Raw genomic sequence first — 6087 nt, forward strand, 5'->3', positions numbered from 1 at the left:
ATTGCTCCTTCCTCTGGGAACTGAGGGCTCCCTCTTCACAGGGCGTTTGCCTTGGAGTCCCTAGTCAGAACATGGAATGGAAGCACGTGATTGGCAGGGCCCAGGTCAGGCGGCATTCCTCAGCTATGGGGATCCTGGAAAAGAGGGCAGCCAGCCAGGTCAGCCTGCACTGTTGGGGGGCGGGGGGAACTCTTGTCCTCAGGAGGGAACTCCTGCCACACAGCCCCCCACCCCACAACCCTTAGGTATTTAGCCATTTTTATGTGACAGATAACTTCTGTAAGCAGCACTGTAGAAAGAGAATTGTTCACTGAAAAGTCAATGGAAAGAAAGGGAGCAGCCTCTAGAAGAGGGAGCCCCCCCAAACACCCCCCCAAACCCCACCTCCCTCCCCTTCTGACAGCATAGCCCGGGGTGGGACCTGCGGAGTGCTGATTGCCTCCAGACAAGACACAGCACAGGGCACAGACCGGCAGAAAGGCTTCATGACAGCTCACACGCCAAAGGAAAGTGCTGATTAAAAAATACAAAGATGGGCTGGGGATATAGCCTCGTGGCAAGAGTGCCTGCCTCGGATACACGAGGCCCTAGGTTCGATTCCCCAGCACCACATATACAGAAAAGGCCAGAAGTGGCGCTGTGGCTCAAGTGGCAGAGTGCTAGCCTTGAGCGGGAAGAAGCCAGGGACAGTGCTCAGGCCCTGAGTCCAAGGCCCAGGACTGGCCAAAAAAAAAAAAAAAAAAAAATACAAAGACCCCGCATTGCAGGCAGATACAGTAAAAGTTCGGGAGAGATGATTCTAAAAGTAGCAGGATTAAACTAAATAAAAATAATAACAAAATTTAAATATATATATATATATGGTCCCCAGTCAACAAATGCTATGTCAATTGTGGCCTTAGTGTAAATAGTGCTAAGTCAAGTGCTCTTGAGTAGAAAAATCGCCAAGATTTTTATCCAAGGCCTGAATTTAATTTGTTTTAAAACAAGGCATAAAAGTTACCAAGATTAAATTAACTCTTAAAATGGCACACAGGTTTTAAAGCTATCTGCTTTTTCTTCCTAGGTCTCTGAATTCTTGCCATGACCCTTTTTGTTGTTTTGTTTTTTTTTGTTTTCTTGCCTATCCTGGAGCTTGAACTCAGGGCCTGGGCACCGTCCGTGAGCTTCTTTTTGCTCAAGGCTAGCACTCTACCACTTGAGCCACGATGCTACTTCTGGCCTTTTCTCTGTGTGTGGTACTGAGGAATCGAACCCAGGCCTTTTTGCATGCTAGGCAAGCACTCTATCCACTAAGCCACCTTCCATGACCTTTGTACATCAACTATTTCAGTTATTTTACCAGAAACACTCAACATACTTGTCTTTCAGATATGTCAATCAATCATGTCCAAACAGACAGTGAGTTAGCAGACTACTAAGTTGAAAACAAGCCAACCCTAGCCAATAGAACTTGTACTTCAGATATGGTGTAACTGAAAACTAACAAATCTGTAATTCTAAAAAGGCAGTCTCGATGTGCGAAGAGCAGAAACAAATCACACGTGAGAGTAGCAGAAATTCTCACGGAGCTCATTCCACTCTTGCCCTCTCCTTCACCCTGGAAGGTCAGCAATGCATCCAATGTGAATAGAACTGTGACAATAGCTCCTTCGAGCTCCCTGACTGTGACTACGAGAATGGCCACTGTACATTCGGTGTTGTGAAATGTGCACAGGCGGACTCATTCTCTCTCCTGCTTTGGATTGTCCCCAGTTGTCACACTACTCTTGCAAATAAGATTTTCACCCCTGACCCACTTAGCATTCATTTTTCTCCTTTTCAAATTTAGCGAATTCTCATCTGTCCTAAGTCATCATAAAATGCTTCCAAATCAGCGATAAGACACAATCATCACAATTCCAGCAACCACACCAGCTACACTCATCATGACATCTGGACCAGTACAACAGTCTGGAGTCGCTACCACATGAACCACACAGCCTTGTGGTTTCCGTGGCCTGCGTTAGGTGGCGTTGGTCAACATCCTTACCGCATCCTGGGGTCAACCTGGACAGGCTGGGCAACTTGGCCCGACTCTCTCCCTTGGTCCGGTTGAAATGTGAACATTGCTGGGCCCGTGTCCTTCTTTTCTCCTTTATTGAAGGATCTGCACTGAGTGCTCTTTCTCCACAGGATGCATCACGGTTGAACATGCCGCCCTTATGCAACATGGCAGAGTAAACGTCATTTGGATCACCCCTCTTCTGACCCCCCCCCCCCCCCCGCTGCTCACAGACGTGCTTTCCATTGCTGCCGCAGACATCTGAGCTGTTGGTGTCCCTCCGTTAGCGTCACCTGTACTGCGTTCACAATGGCAGCCCTCGTGGCCTTGCTACACCGACAAGCTCCACACTCCGATGCTCGCTTTCCTTCATGACCGCTGGGCCTCTCCGGAACGCTTTGGCTTTGGCATCTACATCCACGGATGAAATGAAGAAAAATCTCTACCTCTTCAACGAACCCCAGAGGCTTCGTTCTAGTGATTCCAGAATGCATACTGGCTTCAGAATCCTCATCTGAACATCCATTTGAAGTGATGCTCCTTTTGAATTGAACCTCAGCTCCAGTGGAGTTGTTGGAGCACTTTCTTCCATTTCCTCCCCTTCCAGCCCCCCATTCTTGCAGTAGGAGTTGTGATTTATGGTCACACCTTCTGACACTTTCCTGTGTTCCAAAATGACTTCTGAGGAAAGGGACAGAAAGGTTCTCACTGCTGAGTTAGAGATCACAGTTTTCAGTTCCTTATAAGCAGGTTGCAAGTCTTCAGTAACTGCAAAAACAAATCATTGGAAGATTATTTCCACCGAGTTTCTGGATAGGGTGAGAATGCAGAGATGATCACGAAAAATGGCCCATCGTGTGAACATTATTTTGCAGATGACCTCATCTATCCTTTGGTAAAATAATGTCACCAACTTTCTCATCTCCAGCGAAGCAAGGGACGGCATCCTTGGAAAAACAGCAGCAGCTGGGTGACATTCCTCCAGCCAATCAGCAATCCATGTGCTGAAACCTGCATGATAGCATCAAATACATCCTCCAGAGGGTCCACGTTTCCAGATACGCACTGTGTACCCACAAGTTCATTGACTACTTCGCCTTTATCAGTGAGACGGAGCACATTTTTGTAGCTGAATGCGCTGGTGCAGTTCTGTTCACGTGTGCAAATTTTTGAGCTTTGCTGGTGTTGTAGTAATAGAAGATATCAGTTTTCTCCACAAATGAGCCAAACCCTTGGCTCTACCAGGGCCATTACCCTGGGCATCTCCTCTGCCCATAATCCACCTTCTCAGGCACACTGCCTCTCCCTGAGAGAGCTTTTAAGTTTTTTCTCAGTTCTCCCCAGCATAATTCTAGGCTAGGGAGGCAAGCAAAGGAGAAATGTGCCTTAGACATTGCATATCCTGACCTTCATTAAGAGCCATAGATGAATGTCCAGTGTTTGAAGAATAAAATGTGAAGTCTCTATGTGCCCCCCTCAAATCTGACCCTATTCTGTCTTCTCACCTGCCATCAGGCCGGTTCTTACCACGTAGGCACTGTCACCATGGCTCTGGCACTTAGCTCTGCCTGACACAGTCTCCTTTGCCATCAGAGGAACTCCCAGTCATTTGTCCAAGCTCCAATCCAAGAAGCCATGCCCAGATCCTTGCAAAGCAGGAACCAAGTTCTTCTTTATGCTATCCCACTATAGCATTTAGTAGAAATGAAAGTAAAAAATGCATGATAAATGAGAATTTCTTCTCTAATATCAAAGCTGCACCTTTCAAAAACTAAGATAAACCATAAAAATAAATAGCTACTCAGGAGGCTGAGATCTGAGGATCATGGTTCAAAGCCAACCCAGGTAGGAAAGTCTGTGAGACTCTTATTTCTAATAAACTACCATAAGTGGAACAGGGGGTCAAGTGGTAAGGTGCTAGCCTTGAGCAAAAGAAGCTCAGGGATAGCACCCATGCCCTGAGTTCAAGCCACAGGACTGGCACAAAAATAAATAAAAATTGTACTCATACAGTAAAAATCTGTAACAAAAAGACATGCTTGGATGAATATGGCTATAGCTCTAACTCCTCAGTAGATTGGGGCAGGGGATTGCTTAAGCCTACAAGTTCAAGACTAGCTTGGGCAGCATAGTAAGTCCTCACCTAAAAGAAAAGAGAAGGAGAGGGAAAGAAAGGGAAGATGGAGAAAGGGAAGGAAGAAAACAGAAAGGAAAGGAAAGAGAAAGAAAAAAATGTAGGTGTTTTCTAAAATGTCTGAATCAACAAATGACCTTGGCCTTATTCTTCACTGCACCTGAAGGTTTTCTCTAGGCAAATGGGAAAAATTAAGACCTATCTGCAAACTCCTACAAAGCCAATAAACACAGGAAAATGAAACACCCCCAGATCCCAAAGGGGCCAAAGACCAGGTCTGAGTTGAGATGGGAACATGTCATGTAGCTGAAATTTGTTGTGAAATGCCTCCACTAATAAACCAGCAAAGTCAACAGTGAGATCGGTCAACCAAAATTACTCCCTGCAGAATCAACAAATGAAATCCAGCTAATGGCGACCGCAAATCTGAAACTCAAATAGTTGCTTTGGTCTTCTACATGGAACGTGGAAGGCAGAGCCATCCTGAGGAAACAGTGAGCAGACCACACTGCCTACCCCGGCCCCCGGTCCTCACTGTCACTGGTGCCCGGTGCTAGGTGAGGATTCACTGATCAACGCCACGGAACCTTGACCTCAAGCCTGCCTTGACTTCAAGGCTAATGCTCCCCTAAGTATCTGGGCGCTCCTCTCTCTACAAAGATCCCTTTATAATCATTTATTCTGCCTTCTTGTTTAAGATGGCCATGTGCCCTTTGCTCTCTTTCATCTTTGCTTTTCTTTCTATATTAGCCTTCTGGGCACATAAGGTCCTTGTGTTTCTTGCTTGTGGATGGACCCATCTCAGGCTTCATTGTTCAGGCTTCTCGAACGTCTGTGTGAGGGATAACACACCCAACACCCAACAAATGCTGTGGGCTGCTCTTCTCCTGGGGAAACTCCTGACACGCCAGTCGCAATGACAAGCCACGCAAAGCCACCTCTCCGTTTCTTCTCCAGAGCTGAGTGTTTTCTTGTCCTGACATAGAAGAGGCACAGGATTCCCAGAGCCAGTGCCGAATTCGACTCTCTGGAATTGTCAGAGCTATTCAGCTGTTTTCTGCAGGTTTAAGATGGGGGACCTTCTCCATCTCAAGTGTTCATCGGAGGCTAGAAGGCCTGCCCTTGCCTCCTCTAAAATCCTAGCAAAAGCCCACAACACCTGCCACAGTTGAAAGTCAAGAAGGCTAAAGGAGAGAAGAAAAAAAAACTGCCAGGCCAAATTCAACAAGACCGTCCACCATCTAGTGGGTATTCTCCATGGAAAGAAATGCAGAAAAGCAGGAGCTGTAAACAAGCTCCTGCGTGCACACACACACACACACACACACACACACACACGCACACACACATGCACGCACACACACACACACACGCACACACACACGTTCGGCATAGTTTGAAGAAATCGTGGCTGGCACGCAGGGGCCAGAGGCAGAGGCCAGAAGCCTCCGTGACCCGACAAGACCCTGACCCTGCTCCCACTCAGGACGAAAGGCTCCAGGGGCTATTGGCTGGCTAGCCCACCTGTCCAGCTCACGGGGCTGGCGAACACCTCCAGGGTAGGAGAACCGATCCAACACCCCCCCCCCCGCCCCAACCCATTCCTAAGAACTTTCCAAGCAGAACACGAAAGGGGCAAAAAAAAAAAAAATCCACAAGAGACAAAGGCTGAAGTGATTGGCAAAGGCAAATCCCAAGAGAGAGCGCTGCTTCTCAACCAGCCTCTTGTAGGCTTGGGACACATACCCTGCTCATTCTGTACCCAGAGAGAAAAACGTCTCCTAACCTTAGCAAAAAAAGTTACGTAAACAACACTATCCCCTTTGTTGATTTCTTTTTCTTTTTTTCCCCCCAAGGATTGTTTTTGAAAATAGATAATTTTACTGATCCAGGAGCCAAGAACTGTTGC

General features: G+C 47.0%; 1 pseudogene; it reads right to left on the reverse strand.

Moving 5' to 3' along the window:
• Positions 1–1873: 1873 nt before the first annotated feature.
• LOC125363619 lies at positions 1874–3634 on the reverse strand (annotated as a pseudogene).
• Positions 3635–6087: the final 2453 nt, after the last annotated feature.

This window comes from Perognathus longimembris, chromosome 14 (genome assembly GCF_023159225.1).
Source record: "Perognathus longimembris pacificus isolate PPM17 chromosome 14, ASM2315922v1, whole genome shotgun sequence".
Classification (NCBI taxonomy): domain Eukaryota; kingdom Metazoa; phylum Chordata; class Mammalia; order Rodentia; family Heteromyidae; genus Perognathus; species Perognathus longimembris.